This window comes from Myiozetetes cayanensis, unplaced genomic scaffold (assembly GCF_022539395.1).
Source record: "Myiozetetes cayanensis isolate MyiCay16 unplaced genomic scaffold, myiCay2020 scf14, whole genome shotgun sequence".
NCBI lineage: Eukaryota > Metazoa > Chordata > Aves > Passeriformes > Tyrannidae > Myiozetetes > Myiozetetes cayanensis.
Window position 1 is genome coordinate 16120495 of NW_026087048.1, and position 17545 is coordinate 16138039.

The 17545-nt window shown below is 38.5% G+C and overlaps 1 long non-coding RNA gene across 1 annotated transcript in view; it reads left to right on the forward strand.

Annotated features, from left to right (window-relative positions):
- Window positions 1-343: 343 nt before the first annotated feature.
- The window catches only part of LOC126637080 (uncharacterized), a 72622-nt gene continuing 55420 nt past the window's right edge, over window positions 344-17545 (forward strand). The window contains exon 1 of the long non-coding RNA XR_007628191.1: window positions 344-380. This is a non-coding gene — a long non-coding RNA (uncharacterized LOC126637080). The remainder of the gene's footprint in view (window positions 381-17545) is intronic.

Here is a 17545-nt window from a genome sequence, read left to right on the forward strand (position 1 = left end):
ACTTTGAACACACAGACCCCCTGACTCCAGGAGCTGGGAGTGCCCACAGCAAGGTTCTGCAGGGTGGTGCTCCCAAGCAGGGCCATCACCAATTAGGAACACCCCCACCACAGCTGCCCTATGGGTGGGTGTGGAGGTTTTTAGCCATGGCCCCACCCTGCCCTACAATAAAGGAGGTGGAATGAGACCCATACGAGTTTGGCTGCTGGAGGGATGGTTGTTGTGGTGCTCCATCATAGAGTTGTAGACACCTGAGGTGTCTACAGCAGGAGCTTGTTAAGGCTGGGCTGCTCAACTCCTCCCACCATTCTCCAACAAGTGTTTTGGAGGAGACCTTCCTGCAAGGTTTGGTTCCCTCAGTGTAAAGACCCAGCAGATGTGTGAGTAACCCAAATGTTATTATGACCTTTGGTACCTCTGGGTTGTGTGAGGGGCTGAATGTGTCAGGGTGGTTGCTGGGCGCTCTGGGGAGGGCAGCCTGGGGGGGCTGAGTGTTTTCCCAGAGACAGCAGCACCTCTGGGTGCTTATTTCCTTGAGGCACTCGTTTTTGGCTGTGGAAATCACTCTTAGTGAGTGGTGGTGGGAGTTTAAAGCCTGCTGGGTTTTCTTGGTGTGCTACAAGTGGAAAACAAGCCAGCTTTGGAAATTAGTGGGTGCTCTACAGACCACTGAAATATGGCCCCAAGTACCAAACACTATTCTCCCCAGTGACTTTTCTATGTAAATTGCTAGAGACAGAGGTTTCAGTTACTTTACTTCTGTAGCTAGACTAACATATTGATTTTTTTTTTTTGCCATCTTTCTTTTTAAACCTGAAGGAGAAATTCAAATAAAACCTAATTATGTCCCTCTGTTTCTGAACAGTTTTGGAAATTGCAGAGCAATCAATATTAAGTACACTTTACACCAATTTAGAGCCCTATTCTGTCCAGACATGTGCTTTATAGAGCTCTGATTTTTGAGTAATTTAGGCTGAAAAGTAGGGTAATGTGGATTTTCCAATTAGCTTATGTTAAGTCAGTGTTCTTCCACCTGAATATTTTTAATAGCTTGGTTTTTAAAAGCATGGGTGTATATATCCAAAGTAGGTGAATAAAAAGGAAGATAATCTTTTCAGAGGGATGAAAGACAAGTGGATTAATGCAGAGTTTGAGATTTTGTGAGAAATTCAGGCATGCAGGCTGGTGCTGCAGAGAAAGCTTCTACTTGTGAAACTGTCACTTGTTAATTAAGTTAATGTCTACGGTGCTCTGAAAATGTAAAGCAGTATGTAAGTGCTAAGTATTATTATTAATGATGCCAATTTTGACAGGTTTACTGGAATAGGCTTTGCAGTACAATATAAGCTAATGTTCTAATGCTTTACTCATTTACAATGAAACTGTTACAAATAAGAAAGTGGGAATAGAAGGCCAGCAAAGGCCAGCAGACTAGATGGAGTCTCATTTAGTTTTCTCTTCAAGCACTGACTGGGAATAAGGTTAAAGATAATGTGGAGCTGTCTTGCCATCTTCTAGAACTCTTTGGGGAAAACCTCAGGCATATGATGGGCTGCACCAGCTTATTGTGACTTCCAGTTGTCCTTTTAGGAGATCTGTTGGACCTCCAGAGCTGTAACACAAACTGCTGTAGCCATATGGCCAGTGTGTCCTGCCTGTCACCTACAGATTCATTCCCGTCCCAGACTACAAAAGGGGAATGGGGTGTGGTGTCAGCCCTGTGTACCCCGAGTACTTTCTCCTCTAAAAGAAATCCCCAGTGGCCAGTTAATTGGGTTTGTTGCCCTTGCCTTTCTGAAGGGGTTGCAGCAGGAAAAAAGAGGTGGTTCTGGTGTTGGCTGTATTGGTATTAGTGCCCAAATAAGTGCAGAAAGCCAGTCAGTAATATATATAAAAGCATATATTAAAAAAGGTGAGTAAATTATCCTTCACATTTCACTGAGTCATAGTAGTTTGCATGTCGTTTGGATATGGAAGCATAGCTGCACACCAGTATCTGACCCAGTAAATGGAACAGTGTCCTCAATGTCTTGGGCTTGTTTCCTGTAGTAACTGTAGACATTGCTTTTTCTCTGAGCAAAGCTATGAAACGTGACCTGTAAAGGGAACAGCCTGCTCTTCAGATGTTTTTCTTAGATGCTCTTTAAATTAATTTTTCATTGCCAATCTTAATTCTCTCCTGTCTCGGTGGCTTTTCAGTGAGGAAAACGTTGTGCAGTACACAACAAATCGTATAGAAATCAGAACTGGGGTGTCTTCATGCAGATGTCTCCTTCAGGTTTTCCCTTTCAAACTTAAAGTAATTTCACAAAACATCAAGTCCAGTAGATGTCCTACTGGCATGGTCAGAGTGGTCTGTTTAGCTTGATTGCTGCAGGAAAAATTGATGGATTCTTTAGCAGTTTGGCTTGGTTCTGCTAATGTGTCGGGAGTGCACGTGCACACACACCTACACTCAGCAGTTCCAGCCATATGAGACCAGCCACTCCACTGCCTAATTAAATTCATTTACTGGCTGGCAGACACTCCACCTTTCAGTGCCATGTGGATCCTGGTTGTGCTGGAGGAACTTTAGGGCCAGTTGTTTTGTTGTCTGTTAGAGACTAAATTGTTGTATCCTCATTTAATATGAACTTTGGTATCGTGCCGCATTAGTCAAAGACTGCAGGCAGTGTTGGAACAGGGATGATGTGGTTGCTTTGGGGGCCTGGGAAATCATCCCTTTGAAAAGTAACAGAGCAAGGGAGATGGACTCTAATAAAAAATCTAATTTTTTTTTGCCTCTTACTGTGTCTTCAGTCAGTCACCTTAGAGTTGGACTTGATCAAAGGCTGCTGGGAAACAGCCAGGACTTAGTCCTTCTTATGCATTCAGAAGAGTGAAAAGTAATATTTTGTCTTTTTAATATTGGTCAATGATGTAGTGTTATGAGAATACTGCACTCTTGACAAGATAAATTTGGGATCTGAGTAGGAATGGCTGTCTGGAACCAGTGCTTTCATCTGTCAGAGCATCTAGAATAATAATTATCCTCCTCTGCAGGCAGGTAAGAAGGAATGAAGCCTTGGGTGGGAAGGTCTATCAGTTCACCCCAATTTCTTGCTCTTCAGTCAGGTGTTGTAAAGAAGTCTTGAAACATCTTAGGGGGCAGCTTTGAACTGCTGCTACTCAGGCCACAAAGAGGGGTTTCTGCCTTGGCCTTCTCTGAGATGACTCATCTCTTGATATCCAGGTGTCTCCTGAGCCAGATGGTTTCCTATTTACAGTATAGCAGTGCTGGGATTTGTAAACTAAGTAGGCTCACACTATTGAGACTCTGTAGCCTATGCAGAAAAGAAACAAAGCACCACAGCAGAACTAAAAGTAAGAATAGGCTCCAGCAGTTGCTGTTGCTTTAGTGTGGAAAGAGAGAGGATGGCTGGATACTGAAACTGTAATAAATATCAGTTGTATTGAGATCTGAGTCTATCCTTAAAAATATAACAAAGGCAAGCTTCTTGCCCTTTTCTAAAGTGCAGTAATGGGCTGTAATTCTAAAGCAGGTGTATGGGCATTGCTTTGCATGCTCTGCTTACGTAATATGGTGCAGCTTGTACCTGAACCCTGGCATCAAAGCACAATAGTCAGAATAGAGAGTCCTTAGGCATCACTGTCTATTATAAATCAGTTAGAATAATTCATGCTATAGATTTCCCAATGCTGCAGAGCCTCTTATTCAGTAGAGTATAAACATATATCACATCTTAGTTTTTTTTTTTTTCCTTCTTGGAGTGAGTCAGACTTAGAAAATTCTGCGAGAGAAGAAGAATGCATTGTACGGACAATTCCCTAAAAACCTTCATAAGTAGGAGGTGGAACGGAAGGATGTTATTTAGCTCCAGGATTGTTTTAACAGCTCTGGTCACACCTTCGTTATTAAGTTTGGAGCATGTTGTGTAAGAGCCAACAATAAGCCTGTGTGTGGAGCATACAGGGGCTGTGTCTGGAATCAGGCTGAAAATGCAAATAGGAGTTTCTTTCCTGGTTTGGTTTCTCAACACAAGTTAGAGCAGCTTGCACCAACTGGTAAAGGCTGCAAAGGGCCATTTTGCCAGCTGGGAGGTGCAAGGGTGTAATAATGCTGCTGGCTCCTTGCCTGTGCCAGCCACAGGGAGGAGAGTGGCAGAGAAGCCAATGTCTGTCTCAGTGCCACTGAAGAGGAGAGATTTTTCCACAAACCAGGCTTAAAGACAGCTTGTACCACTTGGGAGTGGGGCATTATGGATCTAAAGTATCCAAAGTCCTGCCATGAAATATTTATGCTGTGACTTCCTGTGTGCTTCATATCACTTGCAAAACCCTAAAATTTCCAGGACCTCCCATTAAATTCAACTGATTTAAATCATGAAGCACCGCTTTAATGCGCAGTTCTCCAGGTTCTGATAAATGGCCTTGGGGAGTGAAGGAGTTAACTGACCATCATCAATTACAGCATCAGAGGGGGTGATTAGGACTGAAATTGCAGGGAGGTTTTTAATTTAGCCGAGTAGAGGAGACTCCCTCAGCTTAGCCAAGCTCATCAGATCATACACGTCTTACAGCCTCATCCGCTTACCATGCGCTGCCACTCAGGGCTATTGTGCATGGAGAGGGCACCGAGCAGACACCATGATATCATATTATTCCCTTGTCCAGAAATCCACCTGAGACTCACTGACACTCTGCCTGCCGCACAAGTGCCTCGCGTGCAAAATTCTCCAAGACCCCCAGATCAGGAATCAATCAGCAAATTATGTGGAGGGAGAAATGGCACAGTTTTGAAGCTTAATATGAGCTAATTTTTTTTTTTCCCTGATGAAGTAGCTAGGACTACTTGTAGGAGTAGAAATGTGTACAGGGTGATGTGTTAGGATCAGGTAGGAATCAGTTGAATACTTGTATTTTGCTTGGTCCTGTATGTATTCAACACAAATTAGGTGTACAGAGTAATGTATAGACAGCTTTAATTTCTCTAGTATGTTTTCCTGGTAAAATTGATTACTTGGGACACTTTGGTCGTTGCCTTGGAAAAGAGCATCAGGCTTCAGCCCATGAAGAACTGCAGGAGGGAGGAGAAAGGGCTTTTACCCCTGACATGAGGCTTTTTCGGGAGTTGCAGTCATGGGCTGCTGGGACCTTCTGGGTCACCCTGGGGCTGCTCTATTCCCAGGGTGGGGGGTGCCAGCTCCACCCAGGGACTGGCCATTGTCACTGGCTTGATACATGCTGATTGTCAGGGCTGTAAAATGCAGGAAGGGAGAAAAAGAAAAAACATCCCAACTTGCACTGAACCCCATGTTTGTCTGCTCTTATTTTTTATTTCTGGTTTCTGCCACTGTTACCATTTTCTTTGAGTCCTTTGCCTCTCGATTTTAGGATTTTTGTAGGAGAAACTGCAAGTAGACACTGTCATGAGGGCAGACTTCATGTTCTTAGGAGGGAAAGGAGGACAACAGTAATCCAACCAGAAAATGTTCAGGAAGGGCCTGACCTAAAATCCGGTATTTGGACTTTGGTGATGTAAAGATAAGTTTTTAGCTACTTTTGCATTCCTAAGCCTTGAAACAAGCCCCTCTCTTCCATTAGAAACTTGAGAATAACAAGAATTGAGATCAGGCAGATACTGGTGCGGTGTTAGCGATGCAGAGGCAGTGGGAAGCAGCAGCCCTGTGTGCTCCTTCCCTTGGGTTTTGTTGCTTGTAATGTTGTAGAGCTCCTGCCACCGAGGCTGGAGTTTTCTATATGATCATGTAATTAAAGATTGACTCATAGTGTGCAGGCATATGGAGGCTAAAACAGTTGCCCATGAAGCTTTCGGCAGCATTTTGTGTGGCGTTTGACAAACCATTTCTATTTTGATTTTTGTTAATATGGCACTTTGTGCAATCACGGAGACACTTAGCATAGAACATCAGTCACCTGTGTAATCCTAATGAACTCATGTAAATGGAAATAAGGGGCTTCTGAAGAGTATTAACAATGAGGTGCCATGATGCTGGAGGAGACTTGGCAGCCCTCTCAGCCCACCCCTGATTTTGAAATGTGAGAGCATAGCTTTTCCCATTGCTGAGGGAGAATAATCAGACCTAGTCCTTGAAATGGTCTGTAGTGAAGCAATAGATATTTTAACTCCAGGGTTATCACCGAGTGAACCCTACTCCTTACTCAGGCAAATTCCCATTGATTTCAGAGGAATTATGCCTGAATACAGAGAAGTACAGGGCTTGAGTAAGCCTTGGTGTGACCTATTCCTGTTGTTTCTTCTCCAGCCCTCAGTGGTTGTGAATTGTTGTGTTACTAATACAATAATTTGGATATATTGATTACTGTCAGTTCCCCCTGTGTGGTAAAATCCATATTATTCATATAGGGCAGTTGGAAAGGAAAATCTACATTCCAAACCTGAGATCAGCCTTTGGAGCCACAGTTGCTTTACTTTTGGTGTTCTCTGAGCAGTGTCTCTGTGTCGTCGTTTCCCTTCGCAGTGCTCTTTGCAAAGGTGGAAAGGAGATCCTTGGTTAGGCAGGTAGAATTCAGGGCTCCTCAAGCCCTTTTGCCCTGGTCTGAGTTATCCATTGTAGGATCTGCTGTGGAAATCTTATAGCTAGAGGGTCTGCAAGCGTTTCCCATGTTAGAGGTGAAGGCCAGATTTTCTGGGAATGGCTGTAAAACTAGGGCTTAATGCAAAAGTTGTTAAAGGCCCTGAAGTAGAAATCAGAGATGTGCAGTGTTTTCTGGACGCTTGGGCCGTTTCTTCTTTGCTCTTGCACATAGACTCATATTTTGAAAGAAAACAGGACTGCTTTGTTCCAGTGGGCTGCTGGAGATCTTGAGGGTCCTGTGCACTTCTTGATACTCACAGGAGGCTTTGTAGACCCCCAACAGAGAAGCCACAATGTTGCTGGGACTTACCAAGGAGCCTCAGCAAGTGGATTTTTGACAGCTCCACGCCAGAAGTTGCTGCTGGCTGTTTTTCACCTGTCTGCTTTCATTGTGGTCTTGGTGACCTGTAAGCTACTACATGTCACAGCTCTGGTGTGATGTGTGTGGCAGCTGCTTGTCCAGACCCATCACATTTAGTGTTTCAGGTTAAAAGTATTTCTGTGCCACTGTTGGGTTGGTGGGAGTTGCACCAGGGGCTGAAGCTGGCAGGGACATCTCTGTGTGGGTTTTAATATTGTGCATTTGGGGAAAGCATCCTGGACAAAGTAGGCACCAATACTTCTGAAGAGAGACAGGAAAGAAAGAAGCCTCAGAGGGCCCAAAACTGCTCAGAAGGGAGTTTCTTAAGTGCAGCCTCTCAGAGATTTGCTTCCTACAGAGTCTTAATGTATAATGAAAAGCAGGGCTCTAACCCTAGAACAGACACATCTTCTCATGCTGTTTAATGTCAGTGATGTTCAGGCAGTGATATCAATTATTATTATGAATCCAAAAATAGATTATAGAAGAAAAAAAATGAAGCCAATCTCTGAAAATTCAAGTAATTTTGGCAGAAAGTCAAGTTTAATTTGATAAGAGCTCAAATTAAGAGGAAAGAAATTCTATGAGCCTGTTGAGGATCCTGGTCTGAGTCCTACTGAATTGAAGCAGGCCGTTGCAGGACTGGGACATAATTAATATTTTTCTTTTGTGGGAAAGGAAGAGATCTGGATTTTGCATCTTAGTTTGCTGAATTGATTTTCTAGTACCAGCATATTAAATATCCAGTACATTTTTCATATTTTCTAACTTACTAGGAAAAATGGACAAATAACAAATATGTAAATATATAATGTTATACTTTAATATAAGCTGTATGCTGCATTCAATAATGAATGTTGTTGACTGTAGTAATTAAGTATGGTTCCAGCTCCAAACAGTTATTTACTTGTCAATATTAGTGAATCTAGTTCATCTAAAACTGGAGGCAGTTTTCTGTTTACTATATAAACAGTAATTGCCTGTTTAAGTATTTGCTAAAATATTGTTTAAGTCTAAAATCAAGATCACAAGTGGATTTCAATAACCTGGTTAATTTACTTTAATTTTGGAATTCTCTCTCTGCATGGGAAGAGAAATATGAAAAGTAATTTCATCTCTGTATAGTTGATTTAATTGTACATACTTTTGATGGATTAAGTTTCCAGTTAATTGTGGAAAATGCAACAACAATATTATAAAAAGAGATTTAAAGTAAAACAATTGCTGTCTGCTTTGCATGCTATTTTTAAAAAATGTTTAAGATTATTAATTTTACAATGGTAATTTATAAATATTAGTTACATCTTCCCACTCAACCCACCCCCCAAATAGATGGTTTTAATCATACTTATTGATATTATCTACATAATTATTTTTCATTATGCAAATATGTCTCGATTGCAGTGCAATAATGTGATGGAAAGCACAGTTTCCAGTGCTTTAAAACACTTGCTTAACTAAATCCAGGAGACAATGGAAAACTGGAATGAAAACCAGAGAAAAATGGGCAAAGATTTTTTTTTTTTTGGCTTTATATCTGTAATATTTAACACTGAACGTTCAGGTGGTTTCAAATTACGCTCTGAAAAAATGAATGAGCAGCAAAGACACTTCAAGTTTTTGAAATAGTGATCTTTAGACATGTTACTTTCTATCCTCAAACACACAAGATTAAAATCTGACTGATTTCTAGTAACTAAACAACATGATTTTTTAGTCTTTGTGTATGTGTAAAATATGTAAATAACCAGCTTCTCATCCACGTATATTTCTTAAAACTTTCTGTGGGTGCCTTTTCCCAGGGAGAAGCGATATCCAATGCTAGAGGATTCTGAAAAGTTTATTTGAAAGTATAATTAACAACATATTCAAATAAAAATAGACATTAAAAAATGGAGAGATTTCATTTTAAGGCTTCTCCTATTTGGAATTTAAAAATTGTGAAGGGAAATACGATTATGGGGGTTGCTCGGGGCAAAAATTGCAGTGCCAGATCAAAGTTTCTGGATTCTTTAGTGTAACTATGATTGTGAGATTAAAATAATGTAGTCAGTGCTTTCTTTTGTCAGAATAAAGTATTATAATTTCTAGCAGTTGATAACTTGTGATTTGTGCTTGTGGTGGTTTTTTTTTTTTTGGTAGTTAAATAAGTAAATAAGGGTTTTTTTTGTGTTTAAGGATTCTATTGAATTTAGTAGTTTTAGCTTTAAAACAAAGTAAACGGTTATTACTCTTGGTGAAAAAAACCCAAGGTTGTCTGAAATAATAATTTATTGGATGTATGTTCTCTGTGGATTTTTCTTATAAAGAGTTGCTTTAGTGCTTTGTTGTTTTTTTAAAGAAATGTGTACATGTATGTAAAACCCCTGAAGTGTAAGTGTTGCTTCAGCCTTTATTGCAGCATCACTGTCTGCAGCTACAATTTCAGCCCTAAGCTTAACTTTTTTTTTTTTTGCAAAGTATGTGGTTTTCATTAAACCTGTAATTAGTATAATTAATAATTATTCCCTAATTGAAACGCAGGTTAACAAACTTCCATATGTAAAAGTAAAGGGGGGAAAAATGTCATTCATTCACACTGGGCTTTATAAGCCTATAAAACTCTTCAAAGGACTTCAAGATATCAAGCAATCTTTTATTCAGCTAAACCTACCCCCCACCTTCCCTCTTACACACACTTAAATACGCAGTATGCTCACAGCTTGGAAAAAAGCAAGAAAAGCCTTAATGGATCACTGATTTTAACCAAAGAGGTAGGTATGTATTCCATATAAATGGTTTCAAAACCATTTTGGTGTTAGTATTAATAATTTTCATCAAATGCAAACAAGCGTCTGGGCGCTATAGAAAGCGAAGCTTTCAACTGTGCACTTATTAACACAGCTTTTATTTCAAGCTCAAAACATCTAAAACAATTACACTCGAGCAACTGTGTAATTTGCTCCTTTCTTTACCACACAGGTATAGTCTTGTAGGCAGAGGCTAATAAAGATTTAAGGGTAAAGCAGAGAGTTAAGGTCCGAATTTTGTTCCTCTTTACACCCGTGAGTAATTAACCCAGTTGAATAGACTATGAGACAAATAACATACGGAGAGGTATTCACGTGTGCAGAGGTTGCAGTGCCCAGTTCGACTTAGATACTTTACAGCTGATGTAATAAATCAAAGAATAGAATAATTATTTCTCAATTTACCATGACACAGATATCTTGTCATCGCCCTGGTTCTATGCACCTTTAAGAAGTGGTGAATGTTAAAAATCTATTTAACCACATCAGTGAAACAGAGCTAACACAGCAGGAAATATTAGTCTTTTTTTTTTTTTAATATAAAATCACTCATCAAGATATTTGCTCGTATTAGAAACCAAATATTTTCTGTCTGGAATTGAATATTTTGTACCTAGGACATGACTATTTATTTTTAAATGGTTACACATTTAAATAATTTAAAATATTTTGCTGCTGGGGATATTTTATTTTCTTAAAGGAAACACTAGACAAGTCTTATATTTAGCTACGTGCTTCATGAGCTGTGCATCTATCTGAAGTGTTTACATTTCTTTTGCAGAACTTGCCCAAAATATTTGTTATTTATATCAGAAAAATATGAAGGGAAGGCATAGACACCCCCAAAGAATGCTTTATCTGTAACCGTTTGGATCTAATGGAGTTATTTATTTAGGAATATTTCTTCAGTAATTTTTGTCTGCATTTAAAAAGCACAACACTGAGCTAAAATTGAACATTATAGTAAACACTAAAGTCTTCTCTTAATATCAAGCTTGAAAATGCAATTAAAGTAGTAACAAGTCATGGAGAAATTACTGCTGTGTAGTTCAGCGGTAGGCACTGAAATATTATAAGCTTTGCTTTTATAATGCTGCCTTTCAAAATCTGTTATCTGCAGTTATCTTAAAATTGGAGTGCTTTCTAGAACACCCAATTTAAAGTTTCTCAGGAGAATATACTGTTTCAATCAGATAGTTTTACAGAGTACACGTTAACAAAAATCCTTACAATTCCCTGTTATCTTTGTCCTTTTTTTAAATGGGAGAGAGAATGCAGCGGATAATGACTTATGCTTGAATGCAGCTCGGTGTATTTCGTGTGTTTTTATTGATAAACATATGCATCTACATATATAAACACAGGTAGAGGTATGTGTTTATTTGTTATTGAGTTAAACAAAAGCTGTTAAGAGTTCCCTCAGCAAGATTTAGCAAGTTTGTCCTACTTGCACGTTAAGTATCAAATCCAGCTCAAATAGTAATCAAATGCTCAGGATGACTGAAACAGCATCTTTCCTTGACTTAATCTGTCTAAACAGGTAAGGATATTTAAAAAAAAAAAAAGATAATCTAAAGACCTTGCTGTACCTTCAGCTTCCCTGCTGACGCCTGTCAACTTTTTAAAACAATTTTTAAGCTGGGTTTGGGAAGGCGGGGAGAGAGTAAAAGCTCCTTTCAATTACCGATGATCAGGGAGAACTGTGACATGGTGGTCAAGCTTCTCTTATCTCTTAAGGGTGTCCTTCATAGTTCAAAAATATGTTCAAACACTCAAACGTATTTGAGGTGCACACTGGTGGTAGGGGGACTCATATCTCTGTTGGTATTGAAGTTTTTCAGAGTTCCTTACAGGTGATACCTGCTTTTATAACTGAATCCATACACTGCATTACAAACCTGGGACCAAAATATATATTTATTGCCTCTACAGGATGTCCACATAGCTCATAGATAGCAACTAATAAAATTACTACTTTTTTTTTTTTTTTTTAATTTCTTGATCTTACTGGAGAAGTTATTATGTGCTTGTTATGAGCACTCAAAACTTGTTTCACAGGATGGAAAATAATAACTAGAAAATGGGTAATAGGGTCTATTCATACTACTTAGAAAAGTGTGTTCTCTAAAAATCAATACAGCAAACTTGCTTGTTCATTATCTGACTAGTAGAGTGTTCTGTCTAAATAGGATTTCATCTGAACTGGGTGGGTCACCCAGGAGAGTAAGAGACCTGTTAGTTAACTACTACGTTTTGCTTTGATTCTTAATCTGTGGGTAATAACAAAATATGCTTAACTACTAGTTTTCTCATATGAAAATAACACAAATGCATTTGAATGCATCTCCTGCACAGATTTTTTTTTCTCACCTGAACTGTAAAATTTTTAATTTAAGGGTATAAGATTAATCTGTTAATTATTATTTGTAGATAGGAACATTCAAACAGTGACAAAATCTCTGAATATCCAGAATAAGGCATTTTTCTCTCCTCTTTTAAGCTTCTGGTTCTGTTTTTCTAATTTCTTTCATGAAATAATTTTAATAGACTAGGTCAATCTAACAAAAGTATTTTACAAAGTAATTTAACTATATTTTTGTGGCAGTACAGAGATCTCATAAAGGGCTGAATCTTCCAGCATCTTTCCTTGTAGGGAAATTAAGGTCAATATGTGTGAATTTACTCTTGTGCCAGAGTTGGAATGCGTAGGTAGGATACATATGCACATATTCCAAGTACTGGAAAATAAATCAATGTAAAATAGCAATTATTTAAGGTAGGGCATAGTCTTGGCATAATCTCGGCAGCATTTAGCATCTGTGGGCATTACTCTACCAAAATAATAGTATTGGAAATTAGTTTGGATTAGTTTCATTTGTAAAACTGATTTCTGAGTGTAAACCATGGGTTTGAGCCCTAAACCTGTATGTTCCAGCATGCAGTGCCAAATTTTCACCTCATGTGCAGACAAAATGTTTCTGCTTTAGTTGGGAAAACACTCACTTATCCAAGAAGAAGACATAGCCTACATCAAAAACATTCTGATTGCTCGACAGCTTTTAGCACTTAGCACATCTCTAAGCATGTGCTGGAAAACAACTTGGGAGGAGATGTATGTATGTGCATCTTACCCCAAAACACCCTAGAAACTGATTAATCTGTTTTGTTAATCAAAGTTTTCATCTTCACATTATAGCACAGCCAGATTAGTAAAGATGTGATGGTGGGACACAGGATAATTTGCTAAGTAAAGTCAAAATTAATGACAAATAAAATCAGTTTCCCTTTGTGGTTATTTCCAGCCAGCTGCATCCAAATATAAAAGAACTATCAAAGGGAGATACCCATTAATTATTAACTCAGAACAACTTCAGAAAGCACTTCTTAAACCTCCATTGACATCATCCTGACAGGCTCCTAATCTCAGAAAGTTGTTGGTAAGAGTTGCATTAGACTCAGCATGCCGCCAATTCTGACTCGAACAACTGCAACTAGAGATGCACTGCAGCAGAGATAGGAGCACATGGGACAAACTACTGCCTCTTAAGACATCTGTGAGTAACATTTACAGCACAACGTGCTGTATAATTCCCTGCGTAGCTCTACCTCTGCTGTCAGCATAATAGAGTTGTCAACAGTCTAATTGCAAGATGCAATATGTAGGGGGGTCATCCAAAAAAAGAAATCTCAGTGGAAAGTAACACAGATCAGCTGTCATTATTATAAAGCTGGACCAACCTTTGGCTAAACCATTTAAACCTCCAGATTAATCCCTAGATTTATCTATATAGATTGGATCAAACTCAAAGTTTGACTGCAGATGAAAGAGAAACTTCAAAACGAAGGCTATCGTTTATGCCCATTAGACAATGCATTCAGCTAATGATCTGCAACATGCATTAGCCTGGAAACAGTGTTTTTAAGGCTTAACTGTTGCATCTTTTTTCTTTTCACTTCGACCTTTATTTGCAGCTTTTATTTCTTAAAAGATTTTTGTCAGAAGGTGAAAAAACTTTTTTTATTTTTTTAAATAGAAGATTCTTTTCGTTTCTGCCTTTCCCTTTCTGCCAACATATATGATTAAATATATACTTTAGTCTAGAAGTTAACTTAGAGCTTATTTGATTATGTGGCATCAGTAGATCTCTTTATTGCAAAGTGTTTATGCTAAATTAAGCAGTTAAAGTCCTTTGAATAATTTTTTAGAATTCTATGCCCCTGATTAAAAAAAAAAAAAAGGCAACAAACCTACCAAACAATTAAAACCAACCAGTGTTGGAAAAAACAGTAGTACAGTGAATTGGGTTGGTTTTTAGAATGATCATCTGAAGTTATGTGTGTATATGTATATATTCTTATGTATATTAAAAAATTGACACCATGAGACTATTCCAACTCCACTGTTTCTTTTTTTGTTTTAAAAAAGCCAAGCAAACTCAGACAAAGCTATCCAGCCCCCTCCTCCCCCCTGCTGAACAGGACAGACTAGTAGTTTTTATTCTTTAAAAAAAAAAAGAAAATACTAGCCATTCTTTGATCTTATGGGGAGACATTTAAATTTAGAATAATTACAAGACAACAATAAGCAGCTCTGAGCATGAATGACAAAATGCAGCTCAAGTTGCTGTTTTAATGCAGTTTTCCCCCTCTCATCAGTGATATTAACCCTTGTGACTATTTCACTAAAGATTCTTCCCCTTATTTCCCAGACCATAATGTGAGTGATAGATTATCAGAATATTACCAGTTTATAAACATGGATGAATGAGCTATGAGTTCAAGTATATATTTTCATATACTACCTCAAATTTCAAGACTACTTCTTGCTGTATATGTTATAGGCCTTGCATGTGCTAGGCAACAGATCTTTTAAAATAGCTCCTGGTTGGATGTAAAGAAGTAAAAAGCAAGATTACTGGCTCATCTCAATCAAAATAATTAGACTTGCAAGCAAACTAGATTCAATATAATTTCCTCTTTTAAAAAATTGTTTCCTACCTTTGCTGGCCTGTTTCATCTCTTTCATTAAAGATGCAACTTTTACTGATGCTTCTGCTCATCCTATGTTTTCATCAGTGTGAAACCTAAAATGCTCTTTGCCTAAAGTGTAGGTTAATATAATAGCTACTTGAAGCAGGAAACCTCTGCTATGTGTCTATAGTTGTCTTTATTTGGGCCTGTGCAGCATTTTGTTTGTCCTCTAGCCTTTTACGGCAGCTGGACCCTGACCTTCAAGTTCTTAAAAAGAGAGGGGGGGAAAAGTATTCTTTTCAGATTCCAAGTTCCTCCCTTTTTACCCTCCCACTGACACCGTCCCATTCAATACTAGAGATAACTTTATTCATCTATACATCATTGTATCAAATTCAATAGGCAAACTGCTTCAACATGCTTCAGAGCTGGACAGGGCAGTAATGTCTTCATTTTTTCTTAATGCAATGAGTTTCTTATCGCAGTCCTTTCAAGCACAAAACAAACACTGTAACAAAAAATGATCTCCAAGTTTTTCCCACCCTGCTATTTCACCATGGGCTTATTTCTTTGTTCCATCTTTTAGTGGACAGCTACAGATACAAAGCTGTAAAATTGATTACATGCATACCTACCTAACAGGAGTTAAAAAGGGAATTGGGGGGAATCTTTTATAATTAGATACTGTATTGAGAAGATTTACTTTGGGCTCACACCAAGAGCGTGGAAGTAATTTGTTCCTGAATCGGCTCTCATCCTTTAAACAGGATATCAAAATTAAGTCGCATCTAGAAAAGCCAGTAGAAATGTCATGTCAACTGCAAATCTAGCTGATCACTATCTGGAAAAGACGGATCTCTTTCCCAACTGTAGTCAGTGTGAATTTGATACACCTAATATTACAAAACTCTCAGTCTGTCATTAACTGCCAAGCTTGACTTTAAGCTAATGACAGCAGCTTCATGGATGTTAAGAGAGCCCCAGCAGCCAGGAGTCCAGCTTTTCCTGAGTCCTGCTCACCTGCAGATGAGTTTAAAGGAAGGGAATTGAATGCTTGTCCCACGTGTTCGTGTTGTAGTGTGGTTTAAGCTTGTTAGCCGAGCTCAAAAAAAATATGCTACGAACATAATGATAAGAGGGATAGATCAGGATTTTAATGAACCACTTCAAAGGTTTTGTAGTGCCTTTTTATTGTAGCATGAAATATGTAATATTAGGATACCCAAGTCAAGCTCATGTCTCATTGACATCTTTGTCTTTTAAATGGAAAGTAAGGCTGGAGGGGAGAAAGTTGGTTAAAATACAGAACTTCTGAAGTGCTTAAACCAGCTAATGGTGCTAGATCTCATTTTAGATTCCAGGGATGAAAAAGAAAGAAATAAAAAAAATCAGACTTACATCCCTGACTGGGTGTTTTCCACTATAGGCCCTACATGTTTATGTAGAGGGTATTGCGAACGTTTGGAGGGATTTGGGAGTTTCAAAAGGAAGAAGTTTATACATTAGTGCTGCAAGTTGCAAAACACTGTTGATATTCAAATGTTTATTGTGTAAAATCTGGGATAAGCTTCAGCATGAGAGCTCCTTTAAGTGCCTACAACTATTGCTAATTCCCCTCAGCATTGAGGCTTGCACAAAGGCCTTAATCCAATTCCACTTTTTTTTTTTTTTTTTCAGAAAGCCTATGCTATTTTCTCTCGCATAAACTAACAACACTATCCCATCACACTGCAGAATGGGTCAAAGAAAAAGGGCTCTGTGTTTATACTTCACCAACACTTTGTGTTTCTTGGCCAAGTATGGCAAGAAACTTTAAGTGGGTCCCCCAGGCCCCACGCCATCTTTAGAAAGAAAAATAAGCCTTCAGAGATTGAAAACACACTATTTTAGGCACTAAAAAACCTATGAAATGCCAACTATTTTTTCAGTCACTATCCCTGAAAAGAAGTTGATCACTCCAGGATCATTCTTCCAGCTCTGATTTAAATTATGAAACAGAAGAATTGCTTTGATATAACAGTGTATTCTATCTAGCATATAAAATGCTTGGAGATATTGTGAGAGTGTTCTCAGATACTAATATTTGTGTGTACACATTTTATTCTACTACAACAAAAGTACCTACTGATCAAAACAGCTTAAAGCATTAAGTTCCACCAGGAAAAAGAAATTTTATAAGGTCTCTATGTTTGCTTTTATGAGGTGCAAAAGAAACTGTCTTGCTTTATGAAGGATGTTTGTAAGCTTCATCCATAATCTGTTCTGTACAGGAGATCCCAATCCAGCTCCAAGTGGTCAAGTATTGCCTGTATATAAACCTTCCCTTATTTCTGACAATGCCAACAGTGTTGCCAAGGTTTAAACAACAACAAAGCTTGAGCTGCTTTGAGGCTTGACCTTCCACTAGCAGGAGGGAAGAAGATGGTCTGGTTCCCATCTGATCATCTATGGGACCCTACAATAAAAATTCCGCTCTAACTAGCGGGGATATGAAAATGACAAAGCATAAATCAACCTTTAAAAAAGATTTAAAAAAAAAAAAGAGAAAATAAAAAAGGGGATTTGGCTCCAAGAAAGAGATAAAACTTATTTTATAATCAGTGCTAATTAATTTTTAGCATGAGAACCCAGCCTACACCCTGTAGCACCAGTTGTGCTAATTCTAATTTAGACAGCATTGATTCCAGTCTCCAGAATAAACTCATAGTTACATTGTCCCAGAACAAGTAAGTGGAATTGAGCTTGGAAGGGGCTTCACTTACTGAAGGCTTTGACAAGGTGGAAGTTGTTCTCCCATCACAACA